Source organism: Eulemur rufifrons, chromosome 20 (assembly GCF_041146395.1).
Source record: "Eulemur rufifrons isolate Redbay chromosome 20, OSU_ERuf_1, whole genome shotgun sequence".
In the NCBI taxonomy this organism is placed as follows: domain Eukaryota; kingdom Metazoa; phylum Chordata; class Mammalia; order Primates; family Lemuridae; genus Eulemur; species Eulemur rufifrons.
Genome location: NC_091002.1, coordinates 34,552,356 through 34,574,957, shown reverse-complemented (window position 1 = coordinate 34,574,957; position 22,602 = coordinate 34,552,356).

Genomic DNA, 22,602 nt, shown 5'->3' with positions numbered 1-22,602 from the left:
AGATGAGTCTAGTATTGTTTGAACAATTTAGAAATCAGAAGCCCCACAATTTCATTGCCTTGTTCAAAGCCATGGTTGGTCAGAGACCATGTCCGTAGGAGAATTTCAGTTTTATGATTCTAGGTCTGTAGAGATTTTGAGTTTGTCAATTCAGGGGCTTCCCTTCTTGAATGGCATCTAAGAGGGACCTGCTTTAGGTGGTGACCTACTCTTCTGCAGACGCAGCATCTCCAGGCTCTAGTTATAAATCTGTGTTCCAGCTGCAGCTGTGTCCTCCCACCCACGAAGGGAGAAGTGGAGAAAGAACAGGAGTCACCAGCAGTTTCAAATTCCTCCAAGCTGAAAGCGATTTATTAAACCTCACAGATGATGGTAGAGCAAGTTCGTGTGCCCTCTCATCTCCTCTGACCTCCCATCAACTTCCTTTCCCTTCTTGGACTTTTAAAAAATCGCTTTTTAATGATATCCATAATTCATGAAAAGAAAGGATAAAATCAAAACATATTACCACTGGCTTATAAACGCCAGGGCTATTAATTATTAACAGCCCAAGAAGGAAGTCAGAAATGATCCCAAAGGTGAGAGAGATAAAGGCATGTTTGCACACACGCACACACACACACAGAGTTGATTGGAAGCCTTTGTACTCAAAGGTTTCCAATTCACACCATGCATATTAAATGGGGATTTAGTTCCTTTTCTTCAAGGAGCAAGCAGTTTGGCTGACATAATAACCTTAGCAATCATCTAATGAAAAGCCCTCATGCCACAGAGGAAAAAACCCAAAGCCCAAAGCAGAGCCTGCCCTGTGTTACAAGACAGCTAGTGACAGAGCTAGCAGCGAAACATGTTTCTTTTTACTACCAGTCCTCCTTGCTAAAGAACACAACCTCTTTTAATGTCATACTGGACACCAAAGGAGGATGGCAAATGTTTGCCGAAACAAAGGGACTCGTTGTTTGCAAAGCCTAGGAATCAGTTCTCACTTGTATTGTTTTGCTTCTCCCATCTAAGCAGAACCACTCCCTCCTCCGGGAGAAATGGCCAGAGAAGAATCAGCCTTGAGGTGTGGGGTGGACCTCACAGAGATTTATCCTAAAGAACATCTATAACTTCAACCCCTCCCAGCACCTGGAGTTTCTCAAATGGAGCTACATTCCTTAGGGCTGTAGAGCCTGCTCCAAGCTTCAGAAATCTCCAACTAGAATGGGAGTTTCAGGGTAACTTGGGACACTTCCTCCTCTGAGGTTCACTTTCTTCATTTGTAAAATGGGACAAACAACATCACCTGCTCTTCGGGTTGTTTTAAGAATTAAATGAGGTGATATACTAAAGTTCTCAACGTGGTCGAGGGTGGGCTGGGGATGGCTGGGAACTGGATGAAAGGCTGAGAGGAAGGAGAGACACTCAAGGAGCTTGGACAGGGCAGGGAGTGCATGACTAACCCTAAATTCACTACAGCCTCCTGCACAGTTTGGTTGAGGTCCATGGTTTGGGGGCAATAAATTAAAACAAAACAAAACAAAACAAAACAACCCCACCCCAGAACTTGGTTAAAAGACAATCTTTCCATGGAAGCAGTTGTCCCTGCTCATTGTAAGGACAGGTCCAGGGAGGTCTGCGAGGGTAACCTGAGCTATGTTTTCTTTGCTACTGGAAGGGCGGGAGTTGAATCAAATGGGAAGCCTTCAGCGATGAAGAGAACACTGCTTATTGGAACCTTCTGATTCAGCTGGATCATGCAATTCACTCTCTCCTTTGAAAAAAGGAGAGGACTTTTAAAAATGGTGTTTCTATTACTTTTTTCCCTTTTAACATTTGAATCCCACCAAAATTCTAGAAAAGAACATATTATTCAACCTAAGGAATTTGTTTTCATTTGAGAGAGAAAAATAGAAAGTTCGGAGAAGCTAGACATGAGTGGCTCTTTTTGTCAGTGAAAAAGAAAAGATCCTTTGAAGATAGCACATGCTGTCTTTGGAAGGTGAATGTTCATGTATGTCCCTGTCACCTCCTCCTTCCCTCCCCAGCAATACCGGGCACTGCATCTACATGTCTTCTTCTCCCCCAAATCCTGCTCTAGGGGAGACCATGAGAGGCCGGTATTCTGCTTAGAGTTGTTTCAACTGTATAAATAATTTAGAACTTTAGCCTGTAGCCCAGGTGGCATCTACCTTCTTCTTTTCCTCACTTCCAACCCAAAGGATCTAAAATTTACCCCAGGACTTTCTAACAGGATCTTAGCTCTCAGAGGCAGAAAATAGAGATGTCAGAAGAACTTTCTGGCAGCCTTTTAACCAGGCCTTTACTTCTAGCCAGGCTATGATACCCTCTTCTATTTTCATTCTAAACATTCATAATGTATATGATTTCTTCTCTTCATTGACTCTATTTTGATTTTGAAAAGTACACGAATACTCAACGACTTTCTTCTTATTACTATCATGCGTGGTTTCTATTTTGAGATGAGGAGCTAATCACAACTAATCTCCAATAAATAGACACTAGTGTCCATTTGGGACTGGATCCCCCCAGCGACCGCCTGCCCCGGTTTCCATGGGAGGTCTGGCATCAGGAAGAAAGATGTTTAGACTCTAAGGGGTTATGTGCTGGGCTTTGGACCTCAGCGATTTCTACAGTAACTCCAAGATGGATTGTGCCTTCTATTTTTGGATTCACACTGGGAAGCCAATTAAATTAAAAGGCTATTCATTTCACTATATTTGTCTCCAGGCTGCTCAAATAGAAATGCAAATGACTCCTATTGAGTGAGTTTTCTACCTCAAAGAGAAAGAGATTGCAACACCAAGCCCTGTGTACTTCACAGAGGCCGGTCTGCCTTGAGGAGGAGAAACACAAGCCTCAACCCTCAGGCTATTTATAGGCTTCTTTTGCAAATGTGATTGAAAGTCACCCTAAATAAAGGAGGAGTCTGCTTCTCTGGCCACTTACAGTTCCTCTGTGCAGTTGTCAAAAATGGGGTCTGCATTTACAAAAATGGCGACAACTGAAAGGGAGAAAAAACTTTTTCCCCCCCAGCATAACTCAGAAGTCTAGCAAAATGACAAGAGCTAAATATGACAAATACTGCTTTCTGAGTGTTGTTTCCATGCACAACAGGCCATGGCCTTGCAGAGAAGGTAGCTGCCAGCAACCCTTGGGCTCTGTGCTCTCATTTTCAAATCCTACAAAATGGGGAAGTCAGTCTGCTGTCTCAAGAGCTCACACCAAAGGGCCAGAAGTGGGTTGAGCTGGCCAGGTTGGCCTGACATATCACAGACAGAGGCTAAAGTGCAGTTGACTTAACCAACCAGGGCCAACTTTGAAGCTGAGGGTGCGGACCCGGCTGATTGGGACATGCAGCGCTCTTGAGAAGGGGTCAGTAGGGAGTGGACACTGGGGAGATGAACTCACATGTCTACCGTGGAGTCCATGGGAGGAAATGACCTTTCCAAGATGGATTAACTGGTGGCTTAGCTAAGAAAAGAACTAGAAGCAACTGGAATTTGTAGTTTGTTTCTTAAAACATGTGTGGCAGGCAGAACATAAGGGGATGATTGTCCTCCACTGGTCCTTGTAGGACAGTAATTTCAATTTTGAACAGGTGACCTTCCCCGGATAGAACAAGACTTTCAAAGTAGCCTATAGTCTATGAAATCATAGCCTGCAACCTGCCATTTGTAGATCATTTTGTGGCCTGACCAGCCCAAATTGAAACTTGCCCATCATCAATGGCAGATGAAATATTAGGTTGCCTGTAACCGCGGGGCTAGCAGAGCCTCAGGGATAAAGAGGATGTGGGTTGTGATGGCTGCCCTGGCCTTCTTTATGGCTTATGGAGACTCATCTGGCAGGATGTAATAAACAGAACGAAATCTGAGACAACAAAATGTCTCAATGTTTATGAAAGCCCCAAACTATTTCCCAGAAAAAGGAGCCATTTAGAGCAAATTGAAAATCATTTGACTTTATCTTCACTTTCATGGGAAAAAAAAAAAAATCTAAGGACTATTCAGCTCAGTTTTTGAAATTCATATCTATCTAAAAACGATTGGAAGGAAGGGAGGGAGGAAAGGAAGAGGGAAAAGAAATAAAGGAGGAGGGAGGTAAGAAAGGTTGGTACACAGAGCCCAGAATGTGAATAACAATTTGATGGTCTTGCTAATCTGCCCCTCAAACTTCAAAATACACTCTTTATTTTTATTTTTTTCTCATAAAATAGAGCAAATATGAACCTGAGAACTTAATCTTCTATCAGGCAAAAATCTCCCCTGAAATTTCTGTTGTTTTTTTGGCGAGTGCCCCAGATAGCAAATTGAATCAAAATGAATGAGCATTTTTTTTATTCTATTATATTTCTACTATCTCCTAAAAAATGCAAAGCCATCAAAGAATGCAAGCAAACATGTACCAGAATGCTCAGAACAGGCCTATTCATAATCTCCACCCTGGAAACAACACAAATGTTTATCGGCAGTAGAATGGATAAATAAATTGTCTTATAGTCATCAATGGGATACTAGACAACAATGACAATAAACAAACTACAACCACATGCAACAATATGAAATAATCTTTCAAACAAAAGAAGCCAGACACAATAGAATACTTATGATTCCATTTATATTAAAGTTTATAAACAGGCAACTAATCTATGGTGTACTTAAGACAGGTTAGTGACTACCACTGGGGAAAAGGGACAGGTGAGAATGCCTGGAGTGTTTGTTATGTTCTACTTCTTGATTTGAATTATGAATACACTTGGTGAAAATCCATCATGCTGCCCACCTATGGCTTGTGCTTTTTTCTGCGTGTATGTTTACTTCAATAAAAATTTAAAGTGTACAGTATATGAGCAAACTATGAGGGGTGATGGCCATGTGCTATATTTTGACTGTGGTAGTGACTACCTGACCACATACATTCATTAAAACTCCCAGACTGCACACTTACAATCAGCGAATTTTATTATATGTAAAATAGACTTAAAAAACTGATTTTTTTTTTTATTTGAAAGAGTTTAGGAAAAATAGTTCTACTCTCTTACACCAAAGCATTTTGGAAACAATTCAGAACAAAAGCAAATGCATGCATTCCTGAGTTTTATTTGGTAGCATAAACATGTCAGTCAGTGGCTCAAATGCTTAAATGTATAGAAATTATTAAAATACAAATCCTCAAAAGCAGAGATCCTATTTGTATATGAATCTTAGTATTAGCTAGGAAAACTGAGGCTAGGAATTTTTGTTGCAATTCTAATTCATAGTCTTCTAAATTTCTTTCAGTGTCACTAATGTGCTTGAATCGGCACATTATCATGGCTGTGAACAAGAACGCTGCCAAACAAACAACCACAAAACCTCATTTATTGCTCACACATCTGGAGCCAGCTGGGGTTGCCTGTGCAGCTCTGCTGAGCTCCCAGGGCTCGCTCCCATGTCTGGCGTTCGGCTAGAGACTGGCTGGTATAAGTTTGCCTCAATTGTAATGATTCAGGTAACGTGATGTAGTTGTTATCCTCCAACATGGTCCCCAGTGATCTTTGCTTCCTGGTATTCACACCCCTGTGTAGCTCCTTCTCACAAAAAATAGAGCTCTTCTATGTAACTAATAGGATATTCCAAAAACAATAGTTATTCCAAGGATTATTTACAAAAGATGTTGTAGCCTCTCCCTTGTACTCTTGGATTATTTAGCTTAGTGGAAGCCAGATGCCAACTCATGAAGACACATAATCAGCCCTGTGGAGAGATTCACGTGGCAGGAAACCAAGGCTTCGACATCCAGCACCAACTCGCCAGATCAGTGAGCTATGAGGTCATTAAAGTATGAAATGTCTAATTTCCTTAAGTACTAAATGTGACAGTTGATATCTCTGACATTTCACTTCGACACTTCCTGTCTTATTTTTATTGTGAAGGTATATCCTCAGTCTTTAAAACACATGTTTTGGCTTGTGATTATCTTTCGCTTTTTTTTTTAGAGCAATTTTTGTGAAACCATGGATAAGTCAAAAAATTCATGCTATTTTCGTATGAGTTCCATCGTGGAACCAATGCAGTGCTGACAGCTCAAAATATCAAGAAAGTGTTTGGGAACGATGTGACTAATGAACACACAGTACATCAATGGTTTGAGAAGTTCTGTTTGGTAATTTTAATCTTGAAAATGAGCCATGTGGGCGACCTGAGACCACAGTGGATAATGATGAGCTAAAAGCTGTAGTGGAAGAGAATCCATCTCAACCTATGTGTGAATTAGCAGCAAGATTTGACGTTACTATTCCAACAATATTGGACCATTTGAAACAAACTGGCAAGCTAAAGAAGCTGGATAGATGGATTCCATATGAATTAAACAGGCATCAGAAGAGAAATTGTCTCAAAGCTTGCCTTTCTTTGCTATCACAACATAGAGGAGTACCATTTCTACACCATCTTGTTACGTGTTATGAAAAATGGATTCTTTTTGACAATAATAAGCATTTAGCACAATAGTTGGGTAAAGATGAAGTCCAAAACCAAATATTCATCAAAAAAAGCTAATGGTTTCTGTTTGGTGATCCATCATTGGTATCATCCACCACAGCTTCATGAAACATGGTTAATGGATTACAGCGGATGTCTACGACAACCAATTAGACAAAATTATGAGGATGCTTGTGATTAAGCAGCCAATATTGGTCATAGAGACAGGCCAATCCTCTTGCAAGACAATGCTCGACCACATGTCGCACAAGACAATGCTGCTCAAACTACAGAAGCTGGACTTGAAAACTCTCCGTCATCCCCCATATTCACCAGACCTTGCATCAACTGACTACCACTTCTTCCAGGCTTTTGACCACCTCTTGCAAAGAAAAATATTCAATTCTCAACAAGCTGCACAAAACGCCTCTTGTGTTTTCATCGCCACTCACTTTCCAGGCTTCTTCACTGCTGGCATAAAGAAGCTACAGTTAAGATGGCAAAACCGTGTCAATAGTTTAGACACATACTTTGATTAATTGTACTGATTCTTGTTTGTGATATAATAAACTACAATTTTGATTCAAAATCAGAAATTTTGTATTTAATGGCCTAATAGCTTGGAAGTGGATCCTCCAGCTTCAGTCAAACTTTCAGATGATTGCAACCTCTGAGCCAGAACCTTGAGCCAGAAATGACCAGCTAAGCTGCTGTTGAATTCTAGAACCACAAAAATTCTGAAAGATAATAAATGTTTATTGTTTTATGCTGCTAAATTTTGGGGATAATTTGTTTTGTGGTTATAGATCGCTAATATACTAGACTCTGTACCACATAGCTTTCATCCTTCAATTGGCTTTCCTGGGTACCTTCTATGGTGACAGCAGAGACGCAAGAGAACAAGTGAAGACATGAAGCACTTTTCAAATTTCTACTTATGTCATGTCTTCTAAGATTCCTTTGGTCAAATCAAGTCAGATGATTGAGCCCGGAGTTGTGGGACAGGGCAGTTTGGCTCACCTATTATATGGGAAGGTACTGCAAAGTTACATGGCAAATGGCATGCTTGGTTGTTTTAAAATGTGCCCACAAATTCTTTGACACTGGCCCATTAAAAGGTAGAGCCTATTGTCTCCCTCTTGAATGTGGGTTGGACTAAGTGACTCACTTCTAATGAACAGAATGTTGTAGAAGTGATGGTTTATGATGGCTCAGTTTAGAAATGGACTGGTTGTCTGTCTTTCTCTTGTGGATTGCTTTCTTTGGGGAAAGCCAGCCACTTTTCATGAGGATAGTCAAGCACACCTGTAGGAAGTTCTACCTGGATAGAAACTGAGTCCAACTACCAGCAACCAGCTCCAACTTGCCAGCTAAGTTGGAAGTGTATCCTCTATCCTTAGTCAAACTTTCAGATAACTGCAATCCCTGCCCATATCTCAATTGGGACCCTAAACTAAGGCATTCCTGAATATTCCTGACCCACAGGAACTATGAGAGATAATGAAGTTTTATTATTGTTGTAAGCCACTAAGTTATGGGAAAATTTATTATGTAGCAGTAAATAACAGATGTAAGGAAGAATGAAGAATTAAGAATTAAGGATTTTTCTTGTTGTTGTTTTTAGCCTCTTTGTTAGGGAGGTATTATTCTTAAGGTAGGAAATATCCCAGTCATAGAAAGGGTGTTTGAAACAGTGCTGAGTAGCTAAGAAAATTGGCAAATGCTCATTTCTTATCCCCATATAAAATCATTACATTACTAAAATATAAGTAATTGGAGAAATTATTGACATGTCTTTCCATTTCCTGGAACCTAAATTGGTAAATGAATTTCATCTCCAGAGCCATTTCCAATCAATTGCTAATGACTGCCTAAAGTTATATGTCAAGACAAACTCTGTGGGCTCAGTTGGAAAGAGAACTGGGATCAAGTTGTGATGATGTTTGTGCTGCATGTTTGGGTTAAATAATAGGTACCTGCAAAAATAAACATCCTCAGGCTTTGTGTTTTCTCTCATTGCCTACAGGGAGGATCTTAAAATACTTTGTGACCTTTTATAATTGTTTAGGTAAAAACTATTACCACTGATCAAACCCTCTTTTATCCATCTCACTGAAATGACATGGAAGCCAATTCATGTTTCCTTTCAACCGCTCCAATATTTGGCTGAGCCCACACAAATAAAACAGCTATTCTGGCTGAATCTGACCTCCTGAGATATCTTCCTCTTACTTCCACCACCGCTCTGTCACCTACTGAGGGACCCTTCAAGAATACCAGAATTCCACAATGTTCAACATCACTAATAATCAGGGAAATACAAATTAAAACCACAATGAGACACCATCTTATCCCTATCAGAATGGCCATTATTAAAAGTCAAAAAACAAGAGATGATGGCACAGATGTGGTGAAAAGGGAACACTTATACACTGTTGGTTGGAATGTAGACTGATACAAGCTCTATGGAAAACAGTATGGAGATTCCTCAAAGAACTAAAAGTAGACCTACTAATCAATCTATCAATCCCACTACTAGGTATCTACCCAAAGGAAAAGAAGTTGTTTTATAAAAAAGACACCCACATCCAAATGTTTATCACATCACAATTGCAAAGATGTGGAATCAACCTAAGTGCTTGTCCTGAGTAGAAAAAGAAAATGTAACACACACACACACACACACACACACACACCATGGAGTACTACTCAACCATAAAAAGGAATGAAATAATGTCTTTTGCATGAACTTGAATGGAGATGGGGAACATTATCCTAAGTGAAGTATCTCAGGAATGGAAAAACAACCACATGTTCTCACTAATAAGTGGAACCTAAACGATGGATAACAAGAGGCAACAAGAGATGTAAAGGACATTGGAAACTAAGAAGGGGGGAGGGTAAGACGTGGGTGAGGGATAAAAAATTACCTGTTGGGTACAATGTACACATTCTGGTGACAGGTGCAGTTAAAGCCCTAACTTCAGCATTATAGAATTCAACCATATAACAAAAAACACTTTGTACCCCCTAAATCTATTGAAATTAAAACAAAAAATAAGTTGTAAATTCATTTGTGGTATTCAGAGATTCTGGCCTCCTTGAACTCTGAAAGCATCCATAGCAGCAATAGTTGTCTTTGCCAATCACACAGGGTGTCAGTTGGGGAAGAAAAAGAGAAAACACGTGGAGATTGCAGAACCATTATAATCTGTATAAACCAAGTCTGGCTTCTGCCCTAAAGTCCATTCCTACATGGTATCATATTCAAGGAAACAATGACCCATCAGCCAACATATTTAAACGCAAGTTGAATCTTTCCTGAAATCTCTTGAAAGTGAATTCTATTTGCCCATTTTAACTGTAAGTACAATTTATAATTCTATTTCCTGATATTTCTCCTTTTCAATATTTCATAACTACAGAAGCTACCCCAGTGTCTTCTCTCTCTTCTCCCTCTTAAAACTCTCCTAACTTAACTCCATCAAACCAGACCCATTGCATTTCCATACCCTTCATCCCCAACCTTTTCCATCCCTGGATTTGTTCTGCCAAAGTCTTGAGATAGTAGCTTTCCTCTCTCTCCAGTGTGGCTCACTAAAGCATGACCTGGCCCTCTCAGTCCTGTCGCTCTGCCCAATGGCCTGATCCCATCCAGATCCACAGGCAGCCCCAGAGTTCTCCCAGCCAGGAGGAAGAGAGAGCAAGTGATCATTCTCCCATATCATCTGTGTTTGCTTTTATTACTCACTACCACATAATTAACCCAAGAAATTCATTCCTTTTATTTCAAGAAAAAGGAACCAGGACAATTATTATTAAGATTCTAATGTTTGCTGATTAAGAAAATGGAATACAGCAACAAGCTAGTGTGAGATCTATAAACTTTTTATTCAACTGACTAGCATCTGCATTCAGTTAAAATATGTGTATATACATATATATATATATATATATATACATATATGTAGTCTACATACAATGCCTGATATACAGTTGACCCTTGAACAATGTGGCGATCAGAAGCTCTGATCCTCCCTGCACAGGCAAAATAAAACTGCATTTAACTGTTGACTCCCCCCAAACTTAACTACCAATAGCCCACTGTTGAATTGAAGCCTTACTGATAACATAAACAGTCAATTAATACAACACATATGTTGTACATTATGTGAATTATATATTGTATTCTTACAATAACGTAAGCTAGAGAAAAGAAAATGTTATTAAGAAAATCAAAAGGAAAACAAAATATATTTACTATTTATTAAATGAAAGTAGACCATCATAAAAGTCTTCATCTTCTTCATCTTCATGGGTTCAGAAGGCTGAGGAGGAAAAGGAGGAGGAAGAAGAGGCGGGTTGGTCTTGTCATCTCAGGGGTGGCAAAGGTGGAAGAAAATGCATGTAGAAGGGGACCCATGCAGTTCAAACCCACGTTGTTCAAGGTTCAACTGTATATGCAGATTCAGACTCCCTGTAATAGATCCTGACAAGAACATGAAGCCTTCCAGGGCCTCTTCACCAGAATCCTCTCTCCACAGCCCACAGGCTGGGCCCCATGGATGCCCATCATTTAATTAACTTAGCTAATACTTACCACATATAACCAACATTTACAAAAATTTTTCCTTAGCAGCTTACTTTCAATGATATCTCCAAACTGTTTGAAGTTAGGAGCAAATAAAACTCCTCTTAGTCTTAGGTATGTCATAATTTTAGAAATATTAAAGAGGTAGCATATAATCAAGTATCTTCGAGATGCATCTGACTTTTCTGCTTTGTAGAAAGCCCCATAAATCCTTACACTGGGAGTCAGCTCTGAGCCATTACTTGTGTATGCTAATTGTACACAACATTAATAGAGAATGTGGATGACACTGACTTCCCAACCTACAACTTTGTTTCATCATCTCTGGATCACCAGCTGGGACTTTGATGGGGCATTTTATAGCACAGTCTCTGCTACCCTTGTGAAACATTATAATCACATAAAACGTTATGCTCTAGGATTGTATGTAATACAGAGCCTACCCCTGGCATCTGTGCCTTAATTACCTCTTTTCATCGCTTCACTGCCCATTTAGAAGTCTTTGGAAGGCTTTCCTCTGCATGAATAGGGGTGTGGAGTTTAATCAGCCCCGCCTGGCAAAGACATCCTCATTTCCAATACCAGTTCAACAACTCACCAAAGGTGGCTCTGAGAAACTCATTCAACTTCCTTGTGCTCTTATTTAATCAACAGGGAAATGGACATTTCCTTGGTCTCCAGAGCAGCCAACACTTCCCCTATTCATGTACGGACCTTCTGAAAGGCCTGTTGCAGATGCTCAAACCAACTTTTCCAATGAGAACTTGAGCCAAAGGCCCAGAGAGACCACTTAACCTGCTCTGAGTTCTACCAAGGAGAATCTTGGCACCCAGAAAATAGCCCTGGTTCCCAACCTTGGAGAGATACTAGAAATGTGTCTGGGCCAAAAACTGGAATCAACCATATAAGTCTGGTCCCTCCCTAGTTCTGTAGTAGCTACAGGCAAAGTAAATTCCCTGGCATCTTCCGGAGTTGCATGTTGACTGTGATCCCCATGCAGACACAGCCTAGACATTCCCTCACTGCCTGCAGCTGACCACCAGCTGGCTCCACACAGCTTTCTGGTGAAGCAAGAAGCAACGTGCAGCATGAGCACAAGCCAGACAGTTGGTAGAGGGAGGAAGAACAAAGTCCATTTTGAGTTAGCACCAGCTTTTGCAGAAAATGGAAAATGAGCCCACTCAGTGATGATGAGCTGATGTCTCTGAGGTCAGAGACTAGCTTTGCCTGTCCCTGAAACTACCCCAGCAGGGCTGGCCTTTGGTGGCCTTTGTGATGCTCTCCTGAGGTCAGGCAGCAAGATGGTGGTGCACCAGCAATGGACAAAAGCCAAGCACACACTGAAGGTCTGATGCCACACCACTGATGGGAATGATATCCTTGTTGCAACCAGGGTCCTCTTGGTTGCTTCAAAGTAGCCTATCCCTCTTTTTTTTTTTTTTTTTTGAGACAGTCTTGCTTTGTTGCCCGGGCTAGAATGAGTGCTGTGGCGTCAGCCTAGCTCACAGAAACCTCAAACTCCTGGGCTTAAGCAATACTACTGCCTCAGCCTCCCGAGTAGCTGGGGCTCCAGGCATGCACCACCATGCCCAGCTAATTTTTTCTATATATATTTTTAGTTGGCCAGATAATTTCTTTCTATTTTTAGTAGAGACGGGGTCTTGCTCTTTCTCAGGCTGGTCTCGAACTCTTGACCTCAAGCGATCCACCCACCTTGGCCTCCCAGAGTGCTAGGATTACAGGCATGAGCCACCACGCCCAGCCAGCCTATCTCTTTTATATGTGGATAATTTTGATTCTGGCAAAGGCATACACAGGCAAAAGTCAACCACTGGAGCAAGAGGGCAGGGAATGCCTTTCTCCCTTATTCACTAAGCCTAGACATGCTGGTGTTCTTTCAGGCCCTCAAATTCTCAAATGTTACATGGCATGGCACAGAGTACTTAGTCCCTAAATCTGCCCTATATCCCAATTGCCTAGCAACTTTCAAACTCCCAATGCTCAACTTTCACCCACCCCAATTATACCCAATTATATACCCAAATGTCTAGGGGAGGAGGCCAGGCATCAGTTATTTTTTAAAGATTTCCAGAGGGTTCTAATGCAGTGGTGTTTTCAAACCACTGGCAAAATGGTTATAACCACAGACATTGGGGTCAGGATTGGATTTGAATCCTGGCTCCATGAGTTACCAGCTGTGTGGCCTTGGACAAGCTACTTAGACTCTCTGTGCCTCAACCTTCTCATCTGTAAAATACAACATTTTACAAATAACAATAGTATTTAACTCACAGAGTTTTTATGAGGATTAAATGAGTTATTATTTGCAAAGTACTTAGATCAGTTTCTGGTATTTGATAAGCACTATAAAAGTTTGTTAAACACATACTCCAAGTTCATTCCTCCCTCAGGGCCTTTGATTTTCCAGTCCTATCAGTCTGGACCTCATCCTACTTGACTGTCATGAACAATAAGTAGTCACCCACCTTAATTACACTCTGTCTTAGTATCCTTTTTGGTCTCATGTCTTTAGGTGTGTATTTGTTGCATGTATTTTGGTTGTCTCCTCCAGTAGAATGTGAGCACCATGACAGCAAGATCTGTCCTATCTCTAGAGCAGTGCCTGAGTAAATGAGACTAAAGGAATGTGGATACTGGGGTGGATTTAATTTTTTAGTAACACAGAGGAGGCAGTAAGGGAAAGAGAGCCATGCTTTGAGATAGAGACTCTTCCACAGGCTACCAAATGTTCACGATGCAGATAGAACCTTGGGGTTTATTGTGGATGAGACATCATGACTGAGGAGAGGCGCATATGTTAGCATCCCCAATTAAACCTTATGCAATAAAAGCCTGGCTTGCAAACAAGAAACGTGGCCTCTCCCTGAAAATCTAGACCTGCCGAGAGCTTGCACCAGAAAATTGCCTCATTTGAATTCTCTTGTTTCATTTCAGTAAATAGTTTATAACTATTTTATTAAGTTTAAAGCTTAATCAACTATTTTCATTTCTATAAATTGCTCCCTCCCCAACCAGGGTCCCCAGTTCTTACTCACTGTGTGGGTATGATAGAATAATCTTCAAGAGTTTCAAACCGAATGAAATACATGAAGACACGGTGGTGAGGAGATTCACATCCAAGGCAAACAGCACATAGGGCTTAGCAGTGCGGTCCCACAGGTACCTGAGCAGTCTCTGTGCATCTTGTTAGGATTCAACATTTCCACTGAAGCTAAATCATCATATACATGTGCTCCATTTCACAGAAGATGATATACCCTAATCTGGAACCCCAAGTCACCCTAAGTGGGATTAGGATTACAAAATTTCCTCTTGTTACAGAGGATGCACTATAGGTTCCTGCATCCAGACTTCAGCTTCCGTTCATGAACATTTCAGATTAGAGCTGCAAAGCAGCTCACGATGAAATTGGGCCTGGGGAACCTAAAGCCACTGTCAGCTGAGGATCCACTGGAAACGACTAGGAGCCTCCAAATGTATAAGTCTACTAGATATTATTGAAATTACTAAACTGTTGATTTGTAATAATCTTTTGGAAGCAAGTATGTAACCTCCTTTACCTACAGTACCCAGGACAATGATCTTCTCCACCTTTAGCCTCAAAACCTGGAGACTCCTGGACCCTCAGGCATCAAGACGAGGCTCTGGGAAGCTCACAGCTTGACTCTACCTAAGGCAAGCACTTCATGAATGACAGTCAACGGAAGGTTGCAAACCAAAATGTGTTCTGGGTAGATACCATGATGACCAACAATTTGTGAGAGCAACACATTCAAAAAGTGTTCTGTAAACTGGTATTTTGCTGTGGAAGATAGATTGGCAGATGCCAGCCAGGCAATACCACCCCTATCTTCCTTACTGTCCAGTGGGGGTCCAGGGCTCTGTCCCCAAGAGGCTACCAAGAGATGTTGCTGTTGATATAAATGTTGGCCTGTGGTCAGAGAAGAGGCCTTGAGGCCGGGCACGGTGGCTCACGCCTGTAATCCTAGCACTCTGGGAGGCTGAGGCAGGAGGATCGCTCAAGGTCAGGAGTTCAAGACCATCCTGAGCTAGAGTGAGACCCCGTCTCTACTAAAAATAGAAAGAAATTATCTGGACAACTGAAAATATATATAGAAAAATTAGCCGGGCATGGTGGTGAATGCCTGTAGTCCCAGCTACTCGGGAGGCTGACGCAGAAGGATTGCTTGAGCCCGGGAGTTTGAGGTTGCGGTGAGCTAGGCTGACACCATGGCACTCTAGTCCGGGCAACAGAGTGAGACTCCTCTGTCTTAATAAATAAATAAATAAATAAAATAAAAAAAGAAAAGAAAAGAGGCCTTGATCTTTCAGCTACTTTCGATTTTCATGCGTTTTAAGGACTTTGCTTTTATATCTAAATTTTGTGTGCTTTGCCCAGCAGTCTAAACTACCTCTACTTGGCCCTCTTCTCTTGCCACACACGGTTGAACAGGCTTCGGGGTGCAACGCTGCTGATCAGAACCACACACAACTTTTTTGATCACAGTGGTTCAAATGAGAGAGGAAGCTTGGTCTGTTTTCCTTCTTAGGCGTATTTGCCATTTTACAAGATGAAGATTGCTTTGCCAAAGGCGTGATGGTGAGCTTGTGAAATTCTGGGGCTGGAGGTGGTTTGAGTTGGGCCCAGAAAACATTCTTCTCAAATCATTTGAAATCCTGGCCGTCGTCCACATCTTGAGGACCCACTTACAGTGGCCAGTGCCCAGGCATGAGGTCGGTGCTGGAGACAGACATCCGTGTGGTTGGAGCAGATGCAGAGGGGAGGAAAGGGCCCCAGCATGGTAGGACACCCGGTCTTTCTCCCTCCACGTGATAAACTTTTTGGATCTGTGCTGTGGGCTTCTCCTGTGTCGGGACCACAGAGCAGGAGGATACACTCTTCTTCAGGCTTAGCTGACCACAAATTCTGCTTTGAGACCACTTCCCTTTTCAGCACCAGCAGAAAAGGCATCAGGTGGCAGGAAGCAGTTAAAATCAACTCATTGCTTTGTCATCCAGAGCGGCGGGTGGGCTGGGCATGCGTGAGGCTCTGCAACTGCTCTTTCTCCCTTGTTCTTCTTCAGGATCGTTTTATTTATAGCTAGGAAAAAATAATTACCTGCAGCTGGGTTTCTCCTCGGCAGGGCACTTAAATCAGCAAGTCCACCCACCAGGTAGCGCCTTGCTGACCAATCCTCTGGGACAAAGCACTGGGCCCTCTTCTCCTCAGCCCATGTCCTCCCAGCAGCTTCTAGTCTTGGGAGGACTCAGGTTATAAGCCAATGACCTTCCACGCAGACCACCTGTGGCTTGTCTGGGATCACTCGATTGATGTCTTTATCCCATTGCACTATCAGACGAGTGAACTTAAAAGACAAATAGCTCCCCTCTAGGTCTGTCTCAGAATTATGAGAGAAGGGACCTTCTGGAGGGATCAGTTTAGCAGAGCGCTTCGTAGCCAGAGCTCCAAACTGGCTCAGACTGGAATCCATCTGCAAGTGCCATAACTTCTCAGTTTCCTCATCTGCACAGTGGGGATGACAGCAGGACCAACTCCACTGGTGTAAAGATTAAATACATGCATGCAAAGAATTTACTCGCATGCTTGAGCAAAGGAGGAAGTATTCAGCAAATGAGAGTAATTATTAGATGGGCGGTGGTGATGAGGGAGGGAAAAATTAGAACTATAGGATTAAAGCAGAAAAGTCTCTGGAGGTCAGCTGGGCTTGTGCATTGCAAAGTTCACAGCGCATAAGAATCACCTGGAGGGCCCAGAGTGACTAGATTCGGTAGGTCAAGGGTAAGGCCATGAATTTGCCTATCTGACAAGCTCCCCAGGTGATGCTTTTAGTACCAACTAGTTAAATCAACTGCATTGCTGATACAAGAGTCCTTCTTTTACATCCCTTCTTCCTGCAAGATCACTTGGAAGCTCTATTGGGCAATTCCTAAGATGGTGGAAGAAAGGAAGTGAATCGTTCGAGACCAGCCTAAGCAAGAGCGAGACCCCGTCTCTACTAAAAATAGAAAGAAATTATATGGACAGCTAAAAATATATATAGAAAAAATTAGCCGGGCATGGTGGCACATGCCGATAGTCCCAGCTACTCGGGAGGCTGAGGCAGGAGGATTGCTTAAGCCCAGGAGTTTGAGGTTGCTGTGAGCTAGGCTGATGCCACGGCACTCTAGCCCAGGCAATAGAGTGAGACACTGTCTCAAAAAAAAAAAAAAAAGAAAAGAAAGGAAGTGAATCCTTGCTAGTGATCTATCACGAGTCAGGAGCTTTAAAAAATATGCTTCCCTATTTTCACAATAACTTATGGAGTTACTTATAGTTGTTCCTGGTTTTTGTTTGTGTTTTTCCACGATGATGAAATTAAGACTAAAGGTGACTTAGGTGCCTTCAACAGTGTCACATGGTAAGAATTGAACTCAAGTCTCTTAGGCCTGAGTTCTTGCATGACCAATGTTCAATTACATCTGGGAACCCCTAGCTCACACCACCTTCCATTATTGGGCAACTCTTAAAAGTTAGAATATGTGTTTGTTATTATCCTGAGCTGCAATCTGCCCCTGTGGATTTACTATCCTAGTAATGGCTTCTGAGTTTTCAGTAGAATTGAAAATGACTTAACATCTTTTGGTTAGACAGAAGATAATCATTTACTTTTTCACAAGATGGCATAATGGTCAAGTGTATAGCCTCCAACCAAGAGTTCCTGAGTTCAAATCCTGACTCTCCCACTTCTTAGCTGTGTGACTTTGGGCAAGTTTCTAATTTCTCTGTGCCTCCATCTTCTCAAACCTATAACGCAACGCTAGTATTAGCAACTTTGTTAGAATGTTGTTGAGAAGAGAAAGCAGGTGAATGCATGTACAGAGTGACACAGCAACTGTAGCTTTTATGAGCTCAATCCATAAAGCCTTTTAAAATCTTCATAAAGTCCTTTGTAACTGTAGGTCTTAAAAATGAGGCTCGACTGTTTTTCCCCTCCCTATGGTATGAATATACTGCATTTAGCAGTGTCTTGTTAAAAGTCTTCATTGGTGATTAGAGGCGCTGGATAAAAAGGATTATCAAAGGCAACCTGTGCATTTCATAAGCAAGAGGCCTGGATTAAACCAACCAAGGTACTCCAAAGTGACTTTGGTTTCTTGCAGAGGTGATTCTGTTTCTTTCATTTTAAGGCAGAGAGATGGAGTCATTCAAGATGCTAAGTGAGTCTGCCCACGCATGTCTCAGCCAGGAACCCCCTAAAACTCCAGGAGAGCCAAACGATGAGAAGATTAAAAAAAAAACAAAAAAACACACCTGATCATCAAGGGAGGGAGAACGTTTGGGGCCTGTCAAAAATCATTTTTTAAATTACAGAAATAATATAAATGGTGAGGCAAAGGAACACAAGTATCATTTGTCTTAGCATGGTAGAGGGGGGGAAGCTTCAATTATCCTCCCCTCTCTGTGTCCTTGACCTTGGCAATGTGGCATTTCAGCCCTTGAATCTGGGTTTGGCCATGTGACTTATTTTGCCAATAGGATGCAGCAGAAGCCATGCAATGTCAGTACAGAGCCTGGGCCTCAGAGACCTTGACTCTTCTTGGAACTTTGCCAGGACCTCATGAATAAGCCCAGGCTACCCTGCTGTTTCCCCAGACAAGTGAGTGAGGCCATCTAAGACTAGCAAGCCTCCGTCCATCCTACCAGTTGATTGTAAACCATGGGCAAACCCAGTCAAGATCAGTCAGGTCTGGCCCAGAACAGCAGAATCACTGAGCTGATCCATAGACTCATGAGAAAGAATAAGATTCATTGTTTTATGCGTCTGAGTTTTGGGGTGGCTGGTTTCACAGAAACAGCTAATTGATATACCCCCTACAGAGTTGGTAGGAATAAAACAGCAACAACAAAAAAGATATGCAAAGCAGTAATAGTACTGCTTGTATAGTCTGAACTATAGAAAACTGTCAATATTCAGCCATTTTGTACTCACAAAAATAGCAATTTCATATGAATGAACCAATTATTAAGTTCTTCTCCCATGTCAGGCACTACATTTTACATAGATTCTCATTTAATCTTTACGATAACTTTGTAAGGTAGATATTACTATCCCCATTTCACAAATGAGGAAATGTAGGCTCCATAAATACCTGTTGAAGGAGTGAATAAAAGAACCGTTTCTAAGGTCACAGGTTCAATACCTGGTGGGACGGGAATGTGAGCTTAGGTTGGATTGATCCCTCAGCCATTGCGCTCTCTATGACAAGAAGCAGATGGTAATGACAATGGCTGACATTTATCGAACTTTCATGAGGCGTCAGGCTATTCTAAGACCTCTGCTTGGCTTATCTCATTTAATCTTCATATATAACGCTGTGTGGTTGGTGTGATTTATGCATGAGGAAGCCAAAGTTCTCCAAACCACGGCAATGCAGAACGTGAACTTCCAGGCCAGAATTTGAACTCAGGCAGGGCTCCAAGTCAAAAACTACTCATGGCACCTTTTAGGGAACTGAGGGAAGAGAAATGGAAGGAAAACACGGGGTTCTTCATAAGCAAAAGCCTAGTAAACTTTTTACATTTAACATGATGAAAGTCTCTATTACCCCAGATTCATTGTAGTAAAAAATCTCTGGTTTTATAAAGGCTCTTTCTTCCCAAGAGGGCAAACATAGTCTTTTCTCATCTATTTCCACTTTACAGTCATACTTCTTTTAAGGAAGTGGATCATCCTAAGAAATGCATCATTAGATGACTCCGTTGTTGTGCAAATATCATAGAATGTACTTATGTCAATCTAGATGGTATAGCCTCCCGCACACCTAGGCTGTATGGTACGGCCTATTGCTCCTAGACTACAAACCTGTACAGCACGTTACCGTACTGAATACTGTAGACAACTGTAATGCGATGGTATTTGTGTCCCTAAACATACCTAAACATAGAAAAGGTATAGTAAAAATATGGTATTATAATCTTATGGGATACATGTAGTCTGTCATTGACTGAAACATGGTCGTGTGGCACATGACTGCATTATATGTCAACTTTTGGGAAACTAGGTTAACCTCCCCATGCAGATATGGTAGGTGCCTATTCTGTGGGATCACTAGAGAAGCCCCTCAATTCTCTGAAGAAGTTGTCCACTGAGATGTCTACCATCAGTACCACACTTCTGAATTAAGGCCGCATTCCAGAAATCCCTGAAGGTTAATATTAATTAATTTGTATTATGCCAACTTAAATGAGGCAACAAAAACCTAGGAGCCAACAGAGACCAGGCACATGAAAGAAACAATGGATGTGGCCTGGTGTCGTGCAGGAGGGGGCAGTGGGGACTGTGGCAAACGGAAGAGCACATGTCCCCTCTAAAAAGGGATGCTGGTACTAGCTGTGAGGCAATTGTTTCCATTGACAGTGACAGATGTTTTTATTTTACAAAAGAAGACAAAACATCTAGATATCTGTGGGTCATTGCCTTTAAAATCTTACAAGGAAAGAAATGGATCCTTGGGCTGGAATTGGCCACAGGAGGCCAGTTTGCAGCCCTGTGCTAACATCAATGCGTTAATATCATGTCTTTGGGGCGGAGCTACTCTAAGTATGGTCCCTCGGGACATCAACACCCACATCACCCAGGAACTGGTGAGAAATGCAGGACTGGAATCTATGGGAGTGTGACCCAGGTATCTGGGCCTCGCAAGCTTTTCAGGTGGTTCCTACACACACAAATGTATGAGTGGTACAGAAGCAACAAGGACCAGAGGTACAAGAGGGTCTGAGACAGGGTCTGGGGCTGACAGGGAGGAAGGTCTCCAGACCCCAGGGCTAAGAACAGGAAAAAGAAGGTTCCGACAAGACCCGAGAAGGCTCCTGAGAGCTCTGCAAGCAGCACTGTCATCTGAGCAGCCCAAAGGAGCCTTGCGCATCCTCTCGGCTGTTCCTCCTCCAAAGCCAAGATACCAGCCTCTCAAGCCCAGTACCTCCTACCCTCACAGCTCCCAAGAAAGTGACACTGTGTCCCCGTATTTGCAGAACATTGTCAGCACTAAATCTGTTCGGAAGCATGTCTCCAAAGTTGTCACTGTTCTCGACTAATTAGTCAAAGGCTTCCATCTGCCTAGTGGCTCACCACACTTTTTGTATTAATTTTCTTATGCAAATAGAGTGATTCAGGGGAGGAATGATGTCAAGCAGAGTGATAGGTACCTCACTCGAGCCAGAATAGGATGCGCCCTTAACATGCAATCAGCAAAATCTCCAGAAAGATCATGTTGAACTAAGCTTTTGTATTTTGGGCTTCTCTGAAGCTTAAAAATAGTTTTAATTAAAGTCACAGGAAATGTCTGACATATATATATATATATATATATATATATGAGATATTGACCTAGCCTCCCTATGTAATCTTAACAGTATAAGAAACTGCCCCCCAAGCCAATCATTCAAAGCACAGTTCAATTAATTTCTCCTTCTTTCTTCTTTTATTCCCTCTCATTTTTTTGTTTAGCCATGCTATCTTATTTTATTCTTTCCTTCTTTGTATTATTTGCTGCCTTTTTTTTTTTTTAAAGAAGCTGAGTTATCCTTCAAGAACAAATTCCACTGTAGCAAGTGACCTCGGGGACTATAAGGCAGTAGATTAAAATCTAGTAGTAGCTTAAAATACTGAAGATGATTTGAAAGAAGGGGTCAATTGTCTAATATTAATGCAGTAATAACTGGAGAGACATTATTCTTATTGCCTCCTTCCAGGCAGAACTATCTGGTACCTCATGAAGTTCATTGCCACTGTGAGGGAGAGTAAAATAAAAATTGGATGAAGGCCAATTCTAGCTCTAGTACTGACCTCATATTCCGATTCCCCTTCGAAATGTTTGTTGGGCTAGAAATTAAATTCAGGGTTCAGATAATTTCCTTCCCTCTGTATCAGACAGCCGTTGCTGCATACAAAGCTTGCCAATGCTTGATAGCTTGAAACAACCACTGTTTGCATAGCTGACAGCTCTGTGGGCCTGCTCCATGGTTCTGCTGATCTGGGCTGGGCTCAGTCATGCGACAGTGGCTCCTGTCTCTCATCTAGGATGGGCTCTCTTTCTGTGGACCATAGCTGCCTACACAGACCCCAGCTTTTGGAGAAACTTGTAAAGACGGTATGACAGACACTACTGGTGCCCTGACTGGTGCCCAGACCCCCAGGAATCCCTTCTGCTGGCTCCTTGGGCCCATCCCCCAGATCAGTGCTTTGTTGCTGAGGGGTGGCCCCTGTGACCAATCCCAGAACTTCCTCACCAGCACAGACAGCTGGGAGTTATTGGGAGCTATATCCCCCTGGGTAACCTCTAGCTAACAGTATGAAAACCAGGGTCCCTTGCTTTGATGGACATAAATTCTGAAGTATAGCTGATGCTCCAGAATCTTCCACAGGATGGGGCTGAGGTTGGGACTTTGCCTGAAACCACACCTTTGCCCAGCCCCTTCCCTCCCCTGTCCTGCCTTCCTCACTCCCTCCTGGGAACAGG